This window comes from Jaculus jaculus, chromosome 4, assembly GCF_020740685.1.
Source record: "Jaculus jaculus isolate mJacJac1 chromosome 4, mJacJac1.mat.Y.cur, whole genome shotgun sequence".
NCBI lineage: Eukaryota > Metazoa > Chordata > Mammalia > Rodentia > Dipodidae > Jaculus > Jaculus jaculus.
Genome location: NC_059105.1, coordinates 101194540 through 101219595, shown reverse-complemented (window position 1 = coordinate 101219595; position 25056 = coordinate 101194540). Strand labels below are relative to the sequence as shown.

At 36.9% G+C, this 25056-nt stretch overlaps 1 protein-coding gene across 2 annotated transcripts in view; it reads right to left on the bottom strand.

Moving 5' to 3' along the window:
- Lrp1b (LDL receptor related protein 1B) overlaps positions 1 to 25056 on the bottom strand; it is a 2087209-nt gene that overhangs the window by 44880 nt on the left and 2017273 nt on the right. The window lies entirely within an intron of this gene.

Sequence of the window (25056 nt, the reverse complement as noted above, 5' to 3'; positions counted from 1 at the left end):
TTATTACTGACTTTTATCAGACTTCCACACAGCAACAGAATGTGGTGAGCAGAGCATTTCTCCTCAGCATTCCTGTCGTGGAACGGGATTCTCTGTGTAGCTTTGAAAGCATGCTCTTATTTCCTATTGATTGGATACAGCCATGCTTCTCACAGAACTGCAAGAAGAAGGCCAACTGGTACACTAACTAATCCATCATGAATGGGAAGTGCTAAGATAAATTCATACTTCTGCCTCCCTTTAGTAAGAGAGCTAACCAACCCACACTCAAAGGAAGAGCTATGCCTCTCATCTCAAAAGATGTTTCTTACTGACCAGTACAGACAATTTTCACCATGATGAAGAAATATTAACCCAAAGATTTCTGTATGTCTCAAAGTGCATAGTTCAATAAAAGCCATTCAATAATACATCACTTCTCTTGCTTCAGAATTATACATTCTGCTTCAATCTCTTCAGACGCAGACATGTCTCTATGTGTGTTTATACAAGAATGTAATACAATTTACCAAATTTGTAATATTGAAATTTGTAATAGAAATATTCTTGAGCAAAAGAACTTATTAAATTGATCACAGAGTTTGTATTTAGGAACAGTGATTCCCTTTCAGCTACTTAACTATCAAGCAACATTAAATGAGACTAGCTGAGATAAATACCACAATTTACACACTTTAACCTGCTGTTTCAAATTATGGTGGATGAGGAAAATTAAAACCTCTTTTCTAATTTTCATGCTTATAGGCTTTCCTGGCCTTTAATTAAATCAGACAGAAAGTAAATTTATTGGCAGGCTTGCTTCATATCTATAAATTGTATTTCAAGCACACTTGTTCTTACTGTGACATCATGCTACGTATCCCACTTACATTCAAATTTTAAGCTGGTTTATATGACTTGGACTGAAAGTGAGAAAAATAGCATTTTCAAAGATTAGAGATCTGTAGATCTGAATATATTGAATCAAAGTTAGTAACTGTATGATATAGTTGGAATTTGTAGCTGTTCTGCATAATAACACATTGTAAGGGGATACTTCATAAATAACACATAGTCAGGTTTTACTTAAGGAGTGTGGGTTAATAGCAGTGAAAGTGATTATCTGTTTCAGCCTGTCATTTAATGCAGAAATCTTCAAAGAACCACTTTTATAAGGAAAGTTGACAATGCTCTTTTAGCTACTTGAAAATCTCATCTTTGTTCCTGATTCAGCTGTCTTCTAACACATCTTTACTAGATCTTCCCAGCACATTTCCACTGTGATTCTGCTATAAAGCAGCATCAGAAATATGTGGTGGTCTTATGGTATTCCAGAGCTTTTGTCTGCTGTTCATTCTTACATCAAAATCCTTGCATCTAGAATGTTACCTCAATTATTCCTATGGAACTCAATAAGTAAATAAAATTTGGGAACTGGGGAGTGAAGAAACAATGATATACACAGAATTTCACTAGCTGGCCAAGGTCCTATTATAAATCAATTTGATTTAACTGAAATAACTCAACCTGTTTAGGTTTAGTTTCAGAATAGTTTATCTTTATTGAATATATATATTCTACATAATACTCAATCTCACTTTTTTTTTTTTTTTTGTAGAAGTGTATAACAGGCTTTGACTATTTTCCTCCCCATGCCTCCCTACCTCCCATTTTCAACCCTCCCCTTCTCCAATTAATTTCTCTGATTCCCTTAGACAGTTTCATTTTTTATTTAATGCCATATATATATATATATATATATATATATATATATATATATATATATATATATTCAGCCCTAGATAAAATGCTATTTTTAGCCTACAAGTTTTAACCATTTTGTTCTTATTATCAAACCTTTGAGAATACCTAAAAAGCTAGGAAAAAGAAGGTCAATATTTTGAAGGTTTATGACTGCCCAATACTGCTACTGTTTCAACTAGATTACCAAAAGGCAAAGTTAAAGTTTATCTATAGTATGCTAATTATAAGTAATTTTGATGCTTATTTGAAATGTCTCAGGTTAAATTAGAAAATGTGATAAAGTATACAGTTCATTACTGATCAAGGAAATTGAAATTACCATTTCAGTGAAATACCTGCATTTTAACCCTTTGACAATAAATCAATAGTACAAATTCTCTTCCACCACTTGGTTCAAGCAATATTAAATGGAGCTGGCAGTATCTACTCTCCAGCAGCATAATTTCAGTATACACTAGCACTTCTACCCCTAACATGAACCTGAGAGGAAAGCATGCACAAGTGTACTGAAACTATGCACACAATAGTCACAGAAAACATTTTAGAAATTGTCCCTCAGTGAAACCCAAATGGTATCAGGAGAGGAAAGGATACACTGTTGGTATCTCCCACAATGGAACCACACACATGCACATATGTACACATTGGAAACATAATTGTAAGCAACACCATAAACAAAAAGCCAAACATAATGTTGAGAGAAAAAAGTGAGGACACAACAATACATATTATATAATATTTTACTCGTATGAAGGTCAAATGGAAAAAAAAATAGTTTGAAGAAGAAGCATTTTTGGGAAAAGAAAAGTGAAAGCAAAGAATGTTAGGGAGACCATTAGTAGTACTCTGGATCTGAATTCTGGCTTACATTAGTATATTTAGTTAAAGATAATTGACCCAATTATTTCCTGTTGACTTAAATGTTTCTATGCATACTGTAATTCAGTGTAAATAAGTGTGGGTTGAGGAGACAGTTGAGTGGGTAAAGTGCTTACTGAGAAAGCAGCAGCACCTGAGTTCAGATCCCCAGAACCCATGTAAGATGTCAAGTGTAATGGCTGGAACCTGTAATCCCAGTGCTATGAGAGAAGACCAGGGATCTCTGGGTTTCGCTGGCTGTATAGTCTAACTCAACTGGTGAGTTCTAGGTTCAGTGAGAGACATTGTTTCAAAGAATAAGGTAGAAAGGAACCAAAGAAGCCCCTCAGTACTGACCTTCAGTCTCCACATGTACACACACACACACACACACACACACACACACACACACACACATGCATACATTCTGACATACAAATTTAAGCCACACACATACATGCAAAAAATTATAACATAAATAAAAAATAAAAGGTTTGTTTTTCAGCTTAAATTCAAGTAAAATACAATAAAGATGTTTTAGAAATTCTAGTTTATTTTGTTTACTAGCAAAGTAAGGGCTGGAGAGATGGCTTAGTGGTTAAGCGCTTGCCTGTGAAGCCTAAGGACCCCGGTTGGAGGCTCGGTTCCCCAGGTCCCACATTAGCCGGATGCACAAGGGGGCGCAGGCATCTGGAGTTCGTTTGCAGAGGCTGCAAGCCCTGGCGCACCCATTCTCTCTCTCTCCCTCTATCTGTCTTTCTCTCTGTGTCTGTCGCTCTTAAATAAATAAATAAATAAATAAATAAATAAAGTAATATTTACTACTATAGACATTATATTTTTAATCAATGCTCCAGGTTTTTTTAAAGATAATCCACCACCTTTAACTTTTCCTAGATTTCCAGATGCTCATTATTTACTGTTGATTTGTTTCATAGCATAAAATTGAACAATAAGATAGAACCAAAAATCACTGGACCCCAGGCTGGAGAGATGGCTTAGTGGTTAAGTGCTTACCTGTGAAGCCTAAGGACCCCAGTTCAAGGCTCGATTCTCCAGGACCCACATTAGCCAGATGCACAAGGGGACACATGCATCTGTAGTTCATTTGCAGTGGCTAGAGGCCCTGGCACGCCCATTCTCTCTCTTTCTCTCTCTGTCTGTCACTCTCAAATGAGTAAGTAAAAATATTAAATATTAAAAATATTTTAAAAAATCATTGGACCTGTTCTCATGGATACTCACATGGGTGGGAAGACATTATGTTTTCCCAGTTCTCCTGCCTATACTCTGTGCTGAGCTGTGGTTCAGTTTGTGGGCTGCTCACTACAAGTCAGCTCTGCCCAGCTGTTTCCCAGGACCTGTTGGTAGACTGATATTTTACTTGAGAGTTATAGCATCTAGAAGCTGCTGCATTTATCTAGACTGTAGTGTTCTTTGACCCTTGGATAACACTCCTTTGATAGCACATTTAGTGTCCATGCCTCTGCCATAGTCCTTCTCTTTCTCTTTATTTTGTTTATTTCTATTTAATGATTCCCTTCATACTCATTTTCCAGCCACAAGGAAATATAGGAAAGAACAGAAACTAAATAACAAAGGATTTGAATCTGATTTTAGGCTACAAAACAAGCACTGGATATTTGTATAATGAAAAGCAAAATAGCATTAATGACAAGTGTTCTCTGCAGTTTCACGTGTCACCCTGACACGTAAGTACAAGTTTGAAAGAGTCTGAAACACCTATCTTTATAAGTCAGTGATTCTACCAAAATCCAGGTTTTCTGCAACTGCCTCATTATCATGACTGTAATGCTTACTAAATCCACGTTAGTTTTTCTTCATCCATTTCTGAGCTATCTTCATTTTGGATTACAAGTATCTACATAAAATTATGCTACTCTTTACTGTGTTTTCATGAGAGGTGCCTCTCTGTGTACTCTCAAATAATTACTGTACATTCATATTTAAATTCTAAGTACCATTTCAGCTATCTATCTAATAAAAGGAATACCTCATTAGCATTTCCAAATCCAGCAGAAATGTGTTTACTAATTTAGCAAGATATGAATAATAGTACATGAGCAGGCTTCTTTGATATGCAACTATACTCTTTGGTTCTAAGTGTTCCATTCCTGCCTAAATAAACTCTGAAATACACAAGAATCTCTGGAATAGCATGCTTCTTTTCCAAAGGTCTTAAAAATTAGTCATTTGAGATGTTACAGTTTTAAACACCAAAAAGCATTAAAACTTTCTTTAAAATACCCTTTCTATTTGTATTTCTCACATATTCTTATACAATACTCTTGTATTTTCCAACAATTTATTTATAATCATTACTTTCTGAAATTTTTGGATAACAGATTTTATATTGATACATAAAATTATGCCTGTAAATATGACATGACAGTAAGCATGAAACTCTCTAGAGGAACAAAAGGAACTTGGGTGGGATGAAGGAGAAGGTTAGGAAGATGTAGAGAGAAAATATTTAATGTACATCATATACTGGTATAAAAATATCCTTATGTAATGTATTACCACATACAATGAATATGTACCAATGGGAGAAAAATTTCTTTAAAAGTGTTAGACTTCAAGGCCCTGGAGAGAGTATGATGAAGACGGACCTTAATCTTCTCCTGTTTCTCTCTCCCTCTATCTCTATCTCTATGTCTCTCTTCCTCTTCTCTCTCATTTATATTACTTATCTTTTTATTCCTTCTTGGGTGCTGACCTGTAACTCCCAATATCAGCATATGGCTAGCATCCACAATGAGCTCTTGATCAGAGAGACCTACAAGGTTTCCCAAAAGAAGATAGATTTCTGTCAGAGTGCTTGATGACCCACAACAGGTTAATGGTAATACCTTACTGCTGAAGACACTATATGCTTTTGGTACAGAACATGGAGTGATATAGCTGGAATCTGGAAGAGAGTCAGTCCCCAAACAATTAGCTTGCCTAGTGCCAGAAGGTGCAGCATCTGTCCAAGCAACTAGTTGTCTAAGCTACTTATCAGCAAACAACTTGATGTGATGCTCACACAAGTGCAATAGTGGTGCACAGCCACGGTGGGAAAACAACTGCTCTTGATTTGGCTAACTGATCTGCTCAGTGGAATGGAACCCATAGCTGGAGTTGGGAATCAAGTCAGAAATTTATCCAAAAAGAGCCCACTCTCCATTATCAAGCTCCCACCAATTCTACACGTATTAAATTCTCTCTACAATAACAATGGTTATCCCATTTACCTAGTGCTAACTTCATTCTCCATTGGAGAATTTGCTTTTTTTTTTTTTTTTTTCAGATGGATGCATATTCTAAAGAGAGAACCAGCCCATCATACCTCAAAGGGGCCCCAGCTGAAACTAAGTGTATTTGAGGAAATGAGCAAGAGTGCTGCTTCCTTGGTGAACTTGGTACCAGCACAAGGGTGAAGGAAATAGACACAGAGAACACTCAAATTCTACAAAACCAGATATCCAGAGACACAGAGGCTCCCACAACCTCATCACTGCAGCAGACCTAAAATGAACCCAACATGGCTCAGGGAAATTTGTGGAAGAGGGGATAGAAAGAATGCTAGAGCCACACATTGGGTCATTATGCACAGAGACATTGACTCTTCCCCATAACTGATGGCTAACTCTACAATGCATGAACATATTTCCCAATGAGGAGGAGGGTCCCTGTGGAGGTGGGAGGACAGGAGGTAGGCTAAGATGATATCAACATGACTGTATACACTGTGTATATAAGTAATAAAAAAGTGCTAGACTTAAGACATATTAGACAACATAGATGATCAAAGAATTTTTGTTGGAAGAGTACAATAGAGATGTAAGTGAAGACTGAACACTGTGTGACTGAAAGAAGTTTATAAGTTTTTAGCTACACTGGTCTTTAAGTATTCTGTGGCAGTAGAAATTTATGGAAAAGAAAATTTGTAGAACAACATATCTGTTTTTAGCATTAGTAATTTGACTACATTGATGAAATGAAATTCATACATTCATAATTGTTTGCTTGCTGAACATAGCCTTGTGCTGTTTGTATATGAGAAACAACAGTTAGACATAAACTCTAAGGGATTAGACAAGAACTAGTAAAGACAGGAAAAAAAAATCAAACTTTATCTCACTATAGAGAACTAAAGCCCACACATATTATTACCAACAAACTGAGGTAGTATTTCCTATAGAAATTGTAACTAATCAGTCTGAGCATATTACTGACATGCATGACATAACAATTGAGATGTTCTTTATATGAAAGAGACAATAATGAAATGCAAATAATCTGTGCTAAAAAAGTAGGGAATGTCATGGAATTATATAATAACACTTTACATTCACAATACAAAATATGTTATAGACTCTATACAGCAATTACTCTAGGAAAACATAGTAGCAACAAACACAATCATGTACTCTAAAGAACAGGGATGAATAAGAAATTACAGAGTACTGATATGGTAATTAGGTTGTGTCTGGAAAACTAGTGAATGTCAATTTTTTGTAACAGAAATAAAGTAATTTTTGACAGAAATCACTATTACCGTCAGTTCCTTTTATTTTCTTGCTCAGTCATTCTTTTTTCCTGGAACCAGAGATACCAGGAAATAAATTTTAATGTTGTCATGGTAATAAACTACATTAAACTAGAATAGTGCACATATTGGCATATACAAAGACTCTGAATACTCTTGGAGCATCAGCTATCTATACAGCAATTATTTTACTTATTTTCTAAGTGTTGCCTTTGATAGAAAGTAATTGTGTATTATTTTGCTATTGGCTCATATTTGCTCTTGGCCTATTCTCATTGTAATAGTTGACTGAAGTGAATTAATGTCAGGTGAATAAGGGATGGAAATATTCAGTAATAATAATGGGGTATATGTAGAGTGGTAAAACAGAGGATACTCAATTAGAAAATTGTATAAGCCACCCTACTGTTCTATTTCATTGTTTTTTGAATTAGCCTTCATAATACGATAGTTGAATTAACCCTAAATACACAATTTAGGTAAGCATTTGACAATTCATCACTGAACACACATATATAAATACATGTAAGAATCAGTCATAAATTTAAAATGTTTTATCACTTTCACAATAAGGATGATGTAAATTTTACAATGCACAGGACATATTGTAATGGACTGCAGGTCTAATACAATTTTCATTCCAACTTAGTGTCATTTAATTCTGTCACAGTACAAGTAATTTCTGTGAATTCTCTTTATAATATCCTTGAGAGAAGTTCTTGGCCATATATATATATATATATATATATATATATATATATATATGACATATATACATATATATATATATATATATATATATATATATATGACATATATACATATATATATATATATATATATATATATATATATATGTCATAAGTTTTTGAGTTAATGTTTAGGTCAGGATGACATAATAAAGCATAGGGAAAAATGATCGGAATATAACAGAGGCTTTCAGGCCCAGTGCAATTGACATCACCTGAAGTATTTGATTAACTTCTCCAGGATTCCTTTTGTTCATATTAGCACCAAGGAACTAATACTTATCATCTTTAAGATAACACCATGAGTCTCTCCTCAGCCACTGAAATCTCCACAGTGTCATTTTTATATATAAAAGTCATCTAGAATCTATCCTGAGTAAAATGGTAGATATACTCATTATAACCACAATTAACATTCATTTTAGATCACTTCTATATGGTTTAATTAAAATGAGAAACGATGGAGTGATGAAAGATGAAAATGATCTCACATATATGAGGCTATAGGACTTCAAACCCAAATAAGCTTAACTCTTGAAAATAAACACTTTTCTTATTCACTACTGCATAGATTTGCTCAGACAAACAACAACAAAAAGTCTTCACTGTCTTTTTAAACATATCTGCTTTTCTTTTTCACTATATATATTTAAAACTTGAAGTGTCATATCTGTGTATGCATATCTATAATCTAACCAGCAACCACCAGTGACAGTGCCAAATGACCCTATGCAGCAAAAGCAGCAGCCTCAGGATACGAGCAAAGCCTGAAATACCAGAAGTGAGGGCACAGGCAACCCTCCAATACCTGAGCCATGATATTTGACATCAAGTATTGTTCTCAAGCTCTAACTCCACATCAAGCCACATCTTTGGGTCTTTATTTATTGATAATTGATTAGCAGTATTAAATTCTCAAACTTGAAGGAAATGCTTTAGCTATGTACATGACTGGCTTATTCATTAAAAGTAACAAAACCTCTGGATCATGCTAGAATCATTAAAGATAAATCAATATCTGAGAAATCATAAAATATGACATTCCTAAACATGACTTTTCACGTACATCTAACTTATGATGAAAACATTTGTAAAGTTTCCTGGTAAAATGTTGAAATTTTTAAGTATGATAACAAAAGGGATTATGGCCTTTCTTTCCCTAGGCATACACAGTGATTAGCACAAATCCGCACTCCATCTAGTATGGTTTAGGAGGCAAATTGCATAAAGTAACTTGTCTTAAATATCTTAGGATTTTATGAATATTGTCTATAAAGGGTAAAATCTTAAAACAGAGAAAACATAATTAAGAAAAAATAAGGTTTTATTTATTTTTACATTCATCAGGTATTTTATATAGATTCAGAACTTTTAATAATCTAATTTATTGGATAGTTCTAACTATATCTTCCAATTTAAGAACTGAGTTTAATCATGTCAGTAAACACTTAATACAGGTATGTCAATTAAATATTGCCTAGAGTAAATATATGTAAAAATCTGATTATAGTTGATAATTTTTTTATCAGAATGGCACAAATATGAAAATCTGCATTTAATAATTTATAATAAAAATAAAATAGTAACATATTTGAAATATTTCTATACAAATTATAAATATTTCTACAGAAAACTTTTGAAAATATAATGAAAACAGTCTCTTAAGATAATATTGTTTTCTCTGAACATTGAAACTGAAGACAAATATAAAACTCATAAAGGTATACTTAAAAGTCTTTGATTCTGGTGGGGTGATATCCTAGTGGTTAAAGATACTTGCTTGCAAAACTTGATAGTCTGGTGTTTCATTGCCAAGTACCGAAATGAAACCAGATGTTCAAAGTGGCACATGTGTCTGGAATTTATTTGCAGAGTCAGGAAGCCCTTATTTGGCCACTCTTCCCACCCTCTGTGTGTGTGCGTGTGTGTGTGTGTGTGTGTGTGTGTGTGTGTGTGTGTGTGTACGCACACACCTTTCTTCATTAAAAGAGTAATATAATAAATAAATAAACAAATTCAGCATGGAAAGATGGCTTAGTGGTTAAGGTGCTTGCCTGAAAAGCCAAAGGATCCTGGTTGGATTTTCCAGGACCCACGTGAGCCAGATGCAAAAAGGGGTGCTTGCATCTGGTGTTACTTTGCAGTGGCTGGAGGCCCTGACATGCCCATTCTCTCTCTCTCTCACTCTCTACCACATTCTGTCAAATAAATAATTTTTAAAAAAACTCTTTGATTTGTGGGCTAGAGAGTTGGCTCAGCAGTTATAGATGCTTGTTTGAAAGCCTGACTGATTGGGTTTGATACCCTAGTACTCACATAAAACCAATCGCAAAAAGTAGTGCATGCACCTGGAGTTCATTTGCAGGGAAAACAGATCCTGATATCCTGGTATACCCATTTTCTCCCTTCCTCCTTCCCTTGTGTTTGCTTGCAAATGAATAAATAATAGTTTTTTAAAATCTTTAAATAGGGATAGGGGAAGGAGAGGGTGGAGGGAAATAAACACAGAACTATACCCAAAATAAACTGGTTCCATAGAAACCTTTATCTTTGAAGATAGACTAAAAGATTGAACACTCAACAGGAGTATGGGGGGAATACCTGAACAGAAGGGCTCTGGAGAGGGTAGGATGAAGACTAACCTTGAAAAACAATGGCTATGCCCTATAACTCCCAAGTCTGTAAATCAGTTGCTACTCACAATGAGCTGCTGATTGGAGAGACATACAAGGTCCCCAAAACAGGACAGGCTTCTGTCAAAGCACTTGATTACCTGCCCGAGGTCAAAGGTAAGACCCTGTTGTTGAAGACACTATGTGCTGCTAACACTGAACACAGAGAAATCTGGCTGGAGACTGGAAGAGAGCCAGTTCCCAGACAGTTAGCTTAACTAGTGCTGGAAAGCACTACATGGGATGCTGGGGGAAAGTGGCCAACAACAGTCAGAGCACCTGGGGGTCTAAAGCTACTCAGAAGCAAACACCCTGATAAGATGTACACGCCAGGGCAATAGTGGCACACAGCCTTGGTGAGTAACCAATAGTTTTTTTTTTTTTTTTATTTTTTTATTTTTTTGCTATGACATATGCTCAGTGGAAAGGACCCCATATCTGGACTTGGGAACCAGGTCAAAATCCTATGGAGACCAAGATTATGATCTCCAATGTCAAGCTCCTGCCAGGCTTTGTCTAAAAGAGAGGCTACATCCATTGGATTCTCACTAAATCAATAATGCTTATCCTGTTTAACCTATGTTGACTTCCCTATCAATTAGAGAATCTGTCTCTTTTGCAGAAGGTAGTGACACACAAGAATATAAACCACAAGTCACACTTCAGCTAATCCCCAGCTAAAACCACAGAGGAATCAAGGAGATGACCAAGCTTCCATGGTAAGACTGAAAATCAGTGCCAGGGTATAGGAGACAGATGCTGAAGATACTCAGCACCTACAAATGCAGAAATCCAGAGGTTCCTAGAAGCTTATCGCTGAAGTAGACTTAAAACACACCCACCACAGCTCAAGGAATTTTGAGGAAGAGGGGATGGAAATATTGTAAGCGCCACAGGAAGGAACATCATGCCCAGAGATATTGCCTCCCTCCAACAACTGACTGCTCTTCCTAAATGCATAACCTACAACCCCATGGGAAATATCTGCAACCTCACTGACAAAGGCCCCGAACAGAATGAGGGCAAGGATGAGGAAAAGGATGGTACCAACACATGAGGTACCCGTACAATATTTGGCCATAATAAAAATAAATTAATAAATAAATAATAAAAAATGTCACTGATTTAAATGAGTGGCATATGGGGGTGATATTTAATAAAGAATGACATTTAACTTTTGCCCTAGTGTGGCAAAATGTATACACACATTCATGTAATCAATAATTCTAAAACTAATCACAAATTATCTCCTAGTACCATCATGAAAAAGATTTTTCAATACCAGGGAAACTTTCATGAAGTGTTTGTAACTTCTGCTGAAAAAAAATAGTGTTCTGGATTAGAACTCTACTGCTTCTAAAGACGTCTAGCCATAAAAGGTTTTTGCAAGTAAGTAAAAAACAGCAGCATCATTGAAAATTGGGAGCAAGCTGAGAGGCAGATGACAGCTAAATATGTTTAACCAGATGGCTTCCTTGAAACCTAAGTAAATGAATGCACATAGGTTGCCTGCTAGAAAAGAATGAAAATGAGACATGCTACATAGGCAGTACATCTATGATCACACATGAGCCATTTTCCTTCCATAGGCCTTAACAGCTCTATCAATAAGCCATTAAGTATGTAGTAAGGTTCAATTAATATAGTCATATCTACTTTGCTGATTATATCTAAGGAGAGTTAGAATTGTCCATGTACCTAGAATTTTGTTAGTATCCCCAAGGCTAAGATAGCTGACAAAAATCAAGATCGATGGATTGATGACTTTTTTTCGGGGGGGAGGGGGAGGGTCAACAACCCATGGGACTAACTTATTTAAAATGTAAAAGATGAGCATTCATCTTTCTCCTCTAAATGACTGGGATAAATATGCCCAAGTGCTTCAAGCTCCTGCCCCCATGCCTTCCCTGCCATAATGGATGCTAACCTCGAACTATAAAAGGAAATAAAGTCTTTTTTCTTAACTTGTTTCTTGTTAAGTGAATGGATGAGGATAACTGGATACTCCAGGCCCTTGTAGAGCACAACAAACACAAAAATCTCCATGACTCTCATATGACAATGAACCTGAGTTTCAGGTCTTGGTGATGTGTGCAGTATAAAGTCTCCAACCATTGCTAACGTAAATCACCATTGTAATTGGGATCAATACTGTGGTGAGTGTAAATGGAATTTCTATCAATGTCACAATACTTCCAAGAAGGAGATACATGTTCCCTCTTATCAGAAAAAAAAAAATGTAAAAGGCAACACAGAGTATTAATACATTTCTTAGTTTTAGAAAACTGGGAAGAATTTCCTTAAGAAACAAGAAGTAATCAGGGAAAACATAATATCAGCTAGGATGGAAGCCTCATAAAGAAAGTAATCCTCATCAAGTTGATGCCTGAGTGTGGGCAGAAGGTGACTTCATCCTACATACTTCATGTGGTCCCCCTTCCTCTCCTCCTCTTTCCTTCCCCACACTTTCCTTTATTCATTCTTCAGTCTTCCTTCTTTCCTTTCTCCTCCTTCTCTTCTCTCCCTTCTTTTTCCAACCTCCATTCATTCTTCTGCATTTCCTTTTCACTTCATATCATTTTATATATTATTGATTCTGTCCTATGGTTCCCAAGCTATTCACCTCAAATATAAACATTGATATATTTTATACATTGTTCTTCAGGTTATCATTTAACATATTATGTATCAAATAGATGATATTAGTTGAAAGATAACAGATGACAGAAAGGCAGACAGATGTAAGGTAGATGATAATGGTTTCATTCACTGCATGTTCTTATCCACACTATTAATTTTGCTTTTTGTCATTATGTTGTTTAATTTCTATCAAATGATTTTAAGGAAAAGTAGTTCCCAAATGATCATAACAGATTTTCAATGTTTGCAAGGTTAATAAATAAAGAACAAGTTATTTCATCAAATGGAAAGATAGGTTTAGCCATGACCTTTAGACTTGTCTAGAGCTCCTCAGAAATAAATGGCTTTTTAAATCATAAGGCCCTATACTTATCATGGATATGAGCCTATATGAGGGATGCCACAGTAAGTGGAATTTCATCTTGATATTCTTTTGCATTAAATTGATCAGCAATAATATAAAAATTTGAGTGTTTCTCATGCATAGCCTTTTTTTTTCAGAACAAGCCAGTAGACTTTTAAATAAAATACAAAGCACTGTGTTTAAAAATTGCCCTAATACTTAAATTCATAATAGTTAAATAATTTTATTAAAATATTTTATTTGATTGAAAACAAGTTCCAGGTTAATACTTATATTTTATCTGTGCATGTGTCTGGACATTATTTATGTCCTATATTGCTTTAAAATGTCTAATTCTAGTCATAGACATTTCTAAGTACATACAGTTTGCTTAATATGAAGTACATGAGAATCAAACTTATTATTTCTATTCATAAAAGGATTTATGTTTTAGACAAAAGGTGTAGCTCTAAGCAGAGTATGGCCAATTTATTTCAATATACACCTTTAAGAAAGTCATATTTTTTGCTGTGACAGAATTTTCAACCTTCGCCTTAGAGGTATTAAGTATTATATTCATTGTCATTTTCTTATTTGCATATGTACACTTTTTGAAGATATAAAAGAAAGACTGAATGCTGGTCCTGGCATGAGTGAGAGGCAAGACTCTACCCTAGCATGTGAGGTTTAGCAATAGCTTACTTACAAATATACTATTGAGATTTGTTAACTGTATATTTAAAAAAAGGCACACATCTAAAATAATGTGTAATTCTTATTTGTTTTACTAATTCTTTGGATTATACAATTTTAAACTATAGTTTTATCTCATTTTTAATCTAAATGACAACTCATATGATTTTCTACTTACCAAGGCAATAAACAAGAAAAGTGGCATTAAAAAGTCAAAATATTGATGTATCAGTAATATCTAGTCAATGAATGATGCCACTGTTTTGGTTTTGGTTTTATTTTGTATATTTATTTGCTTTTGAGACATGTTTCCCAGGCTGGCCTTTAAATAACCATGCAGCTAAAGATAACCTTGAACTTCTGGTTCTTCTGCATCATACTCCTACATGCAGAAGCACAAGTTTGCACCACTATACTTGGCTTATGTGGTGCTAGGGAAATAAACTCAGGGATTCATGCATATCAGGCAATCAGTAAGCTACAAACTGAGCTACATCCTCTGTCCCACATGTTTTTTTTTAATTTATTTTTTAATATATTTTTACATTATTTTTGTTTATTTTTATTTGAGAGTGACAGAGAAAGAGGGAGAAAGAGAAGGAGAGAGAGAATGGGCATGCCAGGGCCTCCAGCCACTGTAAACGAACTCCAGATGCGTGTGCCCCCTTGTGCATCTGGCTAACGTGGGTCCTGGGGAATCGGGCCTCGAAGCAGGGTCCTTAGGCTTCACAGGCAAGTGCTAAACTGCTAAGCCATCTCTCCAGCCCCCACATGTTTTAACAACTCAGTTGAATTAATTAATTTTAATAATTAAATCATGTAGCTTGACTCACATATAACTTATTGAGTTGGGAATGTTAACCTCAGTTTCCAGTAATTACTTTTCATGTTTGTATATTTTAAATGAAAGAACAACCTTATATGAAAATATGCTTGCACTAATTCTAGTCTTACTAGTGCATTCAATCACTTTCAAAAGTATTGTATTACCCCAAAAACCTCTTTTAAATGATTTAAAGAAAAATGATTAATGTAATATGTCTGTCGGGCAGGTCAGAGTGAGGGGATTTGGGATGCTGAGCAGACAATGTGGCACTCATGACTCAAGAAGAAAAGCCATGAACAACCTGTGGGTGCATCTTGACTGCAGTGGGCAGGCTCTCATGGGTAAGAAGACTTATAGCAGGAATCCTTGCTTCAGAATACTGTGAAATGTATTCCATCTGCTTGGGAGCTGCAAGCTGAAAGAAGACTTCATTTCATTTTTGCCACTATTAACTTCTGTTTCTCCTCTCTAAACGGCAGCTGTTAAAGTTAATTTGCATCCCAGTGCTACCGTACTTCTCACAACCTGAAGGAAGGCAGTACTTATATTCTTACCAAGAGAAAAATAATTTGGTAGTCCAGGTATTCTGTGTTTGCCTCTGTAATGCACACTGTGGAAGCTGTAAACTGCTGCTACTTATGAGTAGTTTCACTTCCTGGGTTAAGACCCTTCAGGACTGGGTTCAGGTCTCATTACATACTTATGTACCAAATTAATGTTTCATAAAATAGATCTCTGTGATCACAACATTTTTATGCTAAATAAACCTCATCTCATTGCCACCCTTATAGGAATCAAACTGAAAATGGAAAAGATCAATTTCCAAAAAATTCAACTTCTTGCTTTTGCTTATGATGTTCGCCTCATGGTTGCCCATTTCACCAGCAAGCTTCTGTTTGAGTCCTAACTTACAAAACACTTCTGTAAGAACACCTTTCTTTACAATGAACGCTGTGCTTTTTCTGTGAGAACAGTCCACCTCTACAAGCTTTACATAAATTACTTAAAATATAATATCTCTAATACCACTTACAACATATCTTTGTATTATTGTCAGGCTCTCCTACCTCTATAAAAATAGACAAACCTATAAATGTCTGATTGTTCCCAATACAAAGCCATGCAGGTGTGACTCTGTTACTCTTAGTTGTAATTGAAATCACAATGGTTCCCCAAGTAGATTACTAGCCGACTAATATGCCAATGAAAAGACAAGCAGCTTGTTATTTAATTTGATTACCTAGATCTTTCATACAAATTGAACTGGTCTAGTGGGTCCTTTTACCCTAATGTTATTACCGTTTAATTAAAAATAACCTTTTATACTGCTGACCTCAACACTTAATTCCTATGTTTAAAAGCAAAACCTCATGCTCAATTGTTTATTTTGACTTATACCAGGAATCCTTGCTTCAGAATAGTATGAAATGTATTTCCATCTGTTCTGGAGCTATAAACTGAAAGAAGACTTAATTTCATTTTTGTCAGTATTTACTTCTGTCTCTATTCCACAAACTGCAGCTATTAAAATTAATTTGCTTCTCAAACCTATAGATTTTATATTGTGAATAGAGTTATGGGGTGTTTTTATTCAGTACAGCTAATGACCAATGTTTTACCTCCTACTAATGGACCTTTAATTGACACTGTAATGAATCATTCTGTCAGTCCTTCATTTGTAGATTTTATATAGCTAGATACAATTTTGAAAGAGTACCAGGTCCATTGAACTTTGCTGCCTCACATCTATTGGATACTGAATTTATTATATTCATCAGCTGCTGAGTGTGTCATTTTAATGGGACTTGCACAGACCTGGGATGCTACTGGGCAAGAGTATTACCACATTGCACCATGTTTGTTGACATCTTGATCAGTAACTCCCAGGGTCCAATTCTGACTAGGATATTACTACTTTGGGACCTTGAGCAAGTTATTGAACCTCTGCCTAGGATTAATTGGCCAATTTGAATAAGTGCTTTGCAGTAAAAGGTGGGGAGTGTTCTGACTGCTAATGGTGATAATAAAATTATAATACAGCCTTTTTATAAAGCACTGTACTACCTCATACTGTGAATCTATTAAATTGCCAAGTTAAATAGAACCTAACTTAATTTGTTTTTTGGAAGCATATAAATTTCTACAATGATGGTTATATAGTATATACCATCTGGTAATAAGTGCCCTGGATAGGGTGGGATGAAGCCTAACCATAAAATATATGGCCCTGGCTTATAACTCCTAGTACCAGAAATAGTTCACAATCCAAATTGAGCTATTGATCAGAGAGACTTAAGAGTTCCTCAAAACAAGATAGGCTTCTGTCAAAGCACTTGGACCACCCATCTAAGGTCAAAGGTAAGACCCTATTGCTAAAGACACCACAAGCTGCTGTCCCAGAACAAGAGGTCTAACTGAAACTACAAGGAAGCCAGCTCCCAGATGGTTAGTGCATATAGTGCTGAATAGCTCTACATGAGCTATTGGGTGCAAGTGGCCAACAACAATGTGAGCAAGCAGGGAATTTAGCATAACAAGAGGTACACACCTGTGCAATAGTGGCACATAGCCTAGGTGGGTAACCAATAGTTCTCTGATTGGCTAAGAGATCAGCTCATTGGAAAGGAGTCCATAGCTAGAAATAGGAACCAAGTCAGAATCCTATGGAAACCAAGATTATGACACTAAAGGGAAGCTCCCACTAGTCTTTGTTCAACAGTGAGGCTACATCCCTCATAATCTCTCTAAATTAACATGTGTTTTCCCTTTAACCTATCTTGATCTCACTCTCTGTGGGAGAACATGTTTTTTTCTTTTTTACAGAAAGCAGTGAAAACAAGGAACAACCAAATCTAACAAGAATAAATAGCTGAATCATGTCAGCAGGTACCCCAAGCACAGCCCCTAGGACCCAGGTGAAAACAGAGAGGAATTGGCAAGATGAATAAGACTATTGCTTTCGTGGTGAGCCTGACAACAAGGGTGACAGAGACATACACTGAGAATACTCAAAATACATCCAAGCAGAAATCCAGAAGCTGCTGAGAGCTCAATACTAAAGTAGACTTAAAGTACACCCACAAAGGCTCAGGAAATTTTGCAAAAGAAGGGGCAGAAAGAACATAAGAGCCACAGGGTGGGAGAGATTATCTAGAGGTATTGCTCCTTCCCACACAATGACTGACTGTTGCTCTCACAATTCATAACCCACAACTCCATGGTGAATAGCAGCTAGCTCACCAAGGAGGGTACTCAGTAGAATGTAGTCAGAGAGGAGGGAAATGATGGTTCCAACACATGATCTATATATGCAAAATTGAACTTAATAAAGTAAAAAAAGCAAAATAATGAAAATAAACTGAATATTCTGTTATAATACACTAATTACTAGCAGCTAATGGACAAAGAAATTAACAAAAAGTAAATTCCAAATGGGCGTGATGGTACATACATGGAATTCCAGCACTTAGATGGTAGAGTCAAGAGGATCAGGAATTCAAGGTCTTCCTCAAGGGTATTATGAGTTCAAGGCCAGCCTGAAATACATGTGACTGCCACCTCAACACCCACCCACCCACACACACACACACACACACATACATTAAATCCTAGCTCTGGATTAACCATATAATATTCAGGTGGTTACTTTTTCATCAGAGAGAGAGAGAGAGAGAGAGAGAGAGAGAGAGAGAGAGAGAGAGAGAGAGAGAGAGAGAGAGAGAGAGGAAGGTAGAGAGAGAAAGAGAACTGATGTGTCCGGGCCTCCAACCACTATAATCAAACTCTAGACACATGCACTATCTTGAACACATGTACAACCTTGTACATGAGTGTCACATTGTGTGTCTGGCTTTCATGGGACCTGGAGAATTGAACAAGAGTCCTTAGGCTTCTCAGGCAAACACCTTAACTGCTAAACAATCTCTCCAACCCCAGAAGGGTACTTTTTATACAGTAAATTGATTGTCCTTCCATTAACTTTTTAAGACTTTTTAATTAATTGCAAGCAAAGGAAGAAAAAGAGAGGAAGAATGAATATTGACATGCTAGGGCCTCTAGCTGCTGAGAAAGAAATCCAGATGCATATATCATTTTATGCATTGGGGTTTGTGTGGGTACTAGGGAATCGAACCATGTTACTAGGCTTTGCAGGCAAGAATCTTAATTGCTGAACCATCTGTTCAGCTCCCTCCCATTAACTTTTAATCAGCTTTCTTCCACTTTTTATATAAATTTATAAACCCTACCTTATAGATTCTGGTCTTTACAGATAAATTATGGGATCGATTGACTGAAAATACACTGCTGTATCTGTTATCATGTGACAGAAAATTTTTCTTTTGAAATTTGTCATTCTGTTACTCACCAAGTATTATTGGTAAGCATAATTAAAAGGGGCCCCAAATCTGAAAATTGTACAATTAAACAAAAACTGAGGCCAAACTGATCAAAATCAAAAGACATAATAACAGTGACTTAGAAATTAAGAGGAGAGAAAGATTAACTCAGACTGAAAAAATAAATGAAGAAATTCAAATAGGAAATGTTAATTTCACTGGATGATGGCAGGGAAATGTAACTTTATATGGAGGTTGGTGATGAGTGCAGTCTTACTAGATAAAGGAGACATTAAAACTTAGCAAAGAAAGGGTCTGCATTGGGGGGGGGTAGCAGGCATTTGCCTTTATTTTTCTGAAAGTCATTATGATTTGCTGGAATAGTAGAACAGTAAAGAAAAGGAGGAAAAAGATAACTAATATACCTTTCTTTCCTAAAGAGATCCTCTTCCTAGGATAGAAAATGACTCCCTTCCCAGAGAGTGACACCCCTCCTGGAAGATCAAGATTGTCCTTCCCAGAAAAGCTGACAATAAAGATATCTGAATTCAGGACTGGATTAACCACTTCAGCTCTACAACAAGTAGGCTCCCTCCAAAGAACCAAATTTGTATTTCTAGGTGGGCTTTCCAATTTTCCAGAAAACATGCTTCTGCAAAATTGGGCAGAGGCTCTATATTCTTTTTTTTTTTTTTTTTTACTTTTCAATTGTCAAACTTTTATTTAACCTTTTGGATGTTTAGTTTTTGTATGTTTTTATGTTTTTCTTTTTTTTTTTAATTTAATTTATTAGTTTTCATTTCAGTGAATACAGGCAGTTTGGTACCATTATTTAGGCTCATCTGTGATCTACCCCCTCCCATTAGACCCTCCTTGTTAATGAAAATGGGTCGTGCATTGTGGAGTTAGCCCCCAGTTATTAGTATGATAAATGTATCTGCAAATCATGACCCAACATGTAACTCTGACATTCTTTCCGCCCCCTCTTCCGCAAGATTTCCCTGAGCCATGTTGGGTTCATTTTTGGTCTGCTTCAGTGCTGAGGTGTTGGGGGCCTCTGAGGCTTTGGCTCTCTGATTTGGTAGCAAGCTACCATCAATCACGGGGTATAAGAGGGCCTACACCTATCAAACTGTCTATCAAAAAGTAAGTGTTATCTCAATTTTCCGGGTGCTAACTTACTCTCCGTTGGAGAATCTGCTTCTCTTTTCCAGATAGATGCAGATCCTAAGAAGAGAGCTGCCCCAACATACCTCAAAAGGGGCCCAACTGAAACTAAGGACAACTGGCGAAATAAGCAAGGGTGATGTTTTCCTGTGAACCGAATACCAGCACAAAGGGGAAGGAGATCAACGCAGAGAAAAATCAACTCCTACCAAATCAGAGAGGCTCTATATTCTTTCATGTCTTAAACTCTATGAACTTCTTCTCTTAAGTTCTATTGCCATATAATGTAATATTTCTAATCCTTATCTTCTCTGTATATTTCATTCATAGAAATTCACAAGACAAGAACCCAGGTAGCTGGAGAGATGACTCAGTGATAAAGGTGCTTGCTTGCAAAGCACAATTCCCCAGTACCCAGGTAAAGCCAGATGCCTAAGGAAGCCCATGCATCTGGCAATTGCTTACATCAGCTGGAGGCCTGGCTCACCCACTCTTTCTCTGTGTATCTCTCTCTGCTTACTAATAAATATGCTTTTAAAAAAGGAACCCTTAGGATGGATGAGGGGAGGGTATCCAAGGGGTGGGAAACACAAATCTAGAACCAAACGGCAATGGTACCATAAAATTCTACTTCTGAAAAGGCAGACCAAATTGCTGAACCTTCACCAAGCCCTTACAGGGAACACCTGAACCACAGACACTGGAGAGGGTATGATGAAGACTAACCTTAATTTTCCACATCTTCTCTCTCTCTCTCTCTCTCTCTCTCTCTCTCTCTCTCTCTCTTTCTCTCTCTCTCTCTTTCTCTCCTCTCTAACTATTGTATATTAGTTATCTTTTTCCTTCTTTTAGTGGGCACTGACCTGTAACTCCCAGTACCAGCATGTGGCCATCATCCACAATAAGCTTTTGATCAGAGAGACCTACAAGGTTTCCTAAAAGACAGACAGGTTTCTGTCAGAGTACTTTATGACCCACCAAAGGTTAGTGGTAAGACCCTACTGCTTAAGACACCTTATGTGGTTGACATGTAAAATCGAATGGCATGGCTGGAAGTTGGAAGAGAGTCAGTCCCCAGACAGTCAGCACATCTAGTGCCAGAAGGTGCTATGTGGGCAACTGGGGGAGAATGACAAATCTGTCCAAGCAACTCATGGTATAACATACTTAGTAGCAAATAACCTGCTGTGATGCTCACACAAGTGCAATAGTGGCACACAGCCATGGTGGGGAAACCAACTGCTCTCGGTTTGGCTATGTGATCCCCTCAGTGGTATGTCCCATAGCTGGAGCTGGGAAACAAGTCAGAACCACGTCCAAACATAAGCCCACTATCCATTATCAAGCTACCATCAATCATGGGGTACAAGAGGGCCCATACATATTAAATTCTGTATTAAGGAAAAGTAAGGGTTATCTCATTTGTCCTGGTGCTAACTTACTCTCCCTTGGAGAATCTGCCTCTCTTTTTCAAATAGATGTAGATCCTAAGGAGAGAGCCACCTCATCATACCTCAAAAGGGCCCAGGCTGAAACTAAAAAAAAATTGGCGAAACAAGCAAGGGTACTGTTTTCCTGATGAACTGGGTACTAACACAAGCGGGAAGGAGACCAACACAGAGAAAAATCAACTCCTACCAAATCAGAGATCCAGAGCCCCAGAGGCCCCAACTCCTCATCACTGAAACAGACCAAAAGTGAACCCAACATGGCTCAGGGAAATTTTGTGGAAGAGGGGCAGAAAGAATGTCAGAGCCACAGTTGGGTCATGACACACAGAGACATTTATCTTACCCATAACTGTGGGCTAACTCCACAATGCATGACCAATATTCCTCAACAAGGATGGGCCATGGGGAGCAGGTAAGTCACAGATGAGCCTAATAATGGTACCAAACTGACAGTATTTGCTGAACACAAAACTAATGAATAACAAAATAATTATTAGAAAAAAAAAAAAAAAAGAACCCTTAAGTCCACCGAGTCACTGGGAGCTTTCTGTGACCATTGAGTTTTCTGGACCCTAGCCCTTGAGTTATTCTGAGATAAGGATCAAGCACTTTCAAAGACACTTATTCCATTATCAATAATACACATTCAAGGATTTAGGAAATAAGGAAGCCTCTGGTTACTAACTATACAGACAAGCAATTCTTGGGTAAAATTGTGAGAATGGGAGTACTGAGGAGTGTTCATACTCAGTATATTTTAGTTAGTTTGTTTGTATTATGGTTTTTCGATGTAGGTTCTCACTGTAGCCCAGGCTGACCTGAAATTCACTATAGAGTCTCAGGGTGGCCTCGAACTCACAACAATCCTCCTACCTCTGCCTCCCGAGTGCTGGGATTAAAGGTGTGCACCACCATGCCCAGCTCATACTCAGTATATTTTAAAGGTAAATATTTACAGGTTGTGAAAGATTAAAGTCAATGATTTCAAGTTCTTTTCTCTTTTTGAACTGATCAATACATGCCTTTAAAAAGACATAGAAAAGACTGAAAAAAACTTGTAGGCAAGCTATCAACAAGCAAAAGTATAGAATATGAAATTCAAACAGAAAGTTTATCTGGAGAAGTAAATTCAGAATCATCACATGGGTGGTACTAAGCATCTTAAGTTCTGGTAAAGGCGTCTAGTCACTATAGTCTAACTTATTTGCAAATATGAAATATCTAGAAAATTTTCAGAGGCTCTTAAGAGCTCTTCACTAAAGTAGACTTAAAATATACTCACTACAGGTCCAGGAAATTTGCAGAAGAGGGGGTGAAAAGTTTGTAAGAAATACAGGTTGGGACATCATGCTCAGCAGCATTGCCTCAACCTAACAACTGCCTGCCATTCCCACAATATATAACCCACAACTCCCAGGAGAAAACTTGCAATCTCACTGAGGATGTCCCCCAACGGTTTATGGGTAGGGATGAAGAATGCATGATGTATCCATACTAAGTATGTCCATAATAATAAGAGAAAAAAGTTTCAGGCCTGATGTTAAGGTCTTTAGTCCATTTGGATTTAATTCTTGTGCATGGAGAGAGAGAAGAATCTATTTTAATCCTTCCACAGATACCTATCCAGTTTTCCTAGCACCATTTGCTGAAGAGGTTGTCTTTTCTCTAATGAGTATTTTTGGCATTTTTATCGAATATCAGGTGGCTATAGCTACCTGGACTTATATCCGGGTCCTCTATTCTGTTCCATTGATCTACATGGTCTCAAAAGAAGAAATACGGATGGCATATAAGCATCTAAAAAAAGTTATACATCCCTAGTCATCGGGGAAATGGAGATTAAAACTACATTGAGATTCCATCTCACTCTTGTCAGATTGGCTACCATCATGAAAACAAATGATCATAAATGTTGGCAGGGATGTGAAGAAAGAGGAACCCTTCTACACTGTGGTGGGAATGCAATCTGGTCCAGCCATTGTGGAATTCAGTGTGGAGGTTCCTAAGACAGCTAAAAATTGATCTACCATATGGCCCAGTTATAGCATTCCCAGGCATATATCCTAAGGACTCATCCCATTTCCTTAGAAGTACATGCTCAACCATGTTTATTGCCTCTCAATTCATAATAGCTGGGAAATGGAACCAGCCTAGATGTCCCTCAACTGATGAGTGGATAATGAAGATATGGCACATTTATACAAAGGAGTTCTACTCAGTGGTAAATAAAAAGGAAGTTATGAAATGTGCAGAAAATGGATGTATCTGGAAAGGATTATACTAAGTTAGGTAACCCAAACCCAGAAAGCCAATCACCACATGTTCTTCTTCATATGTGGATCCTAGCTACCGATGATTGGTCTTCTGTGTGAGAAGGAAAAAAACTCAGTAGCAGAGACCAGTGTTAAAAAGGAGATGTAAAGGGAAGAGAAGGGAAGGGAGGAGGGTACTTAATAGGTTGGTATTGTATATATGTTAAGTAGAAGAATAGATTAACGGGGGTGAAAAGGCCCAAAGTGAGGTCAGGGAAAGAAATTGAGTAAAGGAAAGGTGGAGGGAGGGCTAATCAAAATCTAAGGATGTAAATAAATCATATAGAATCCTCCAGTTTGGGACAATGGAACACTCAGGAGCCATAGATCATTGTTAGAACATTTTCAGTGCCAGAGATGGGATACCTCCAGTGAATTTTTGGCCAGGGAGGTCCTTGATGCCCCCAAAACGTTATAGGCCATTGCTGAGGCCCTTGGTTTCCCACCAATAATTGATGGTAAGATCCTATGGTTGAAGATTGCACATACTTGGGCTGCCAGGCCACTGAGAAATCCTGCTGGAACTGAGCTGATAACCTCCTCCATGCAGACCAGCTGACAGAAAGGTTGAAGAAGCCATTCTACATGTAGTTCAATGGGAGAAAAAGATACCACCAGTGAAGACACTCAACAGTAGACACTGAAAGCCTTTTAATTGGCCAGCCAGCCCAAATGAGCCAATGGGTGCAATAGAGGCACATCTGTCATGG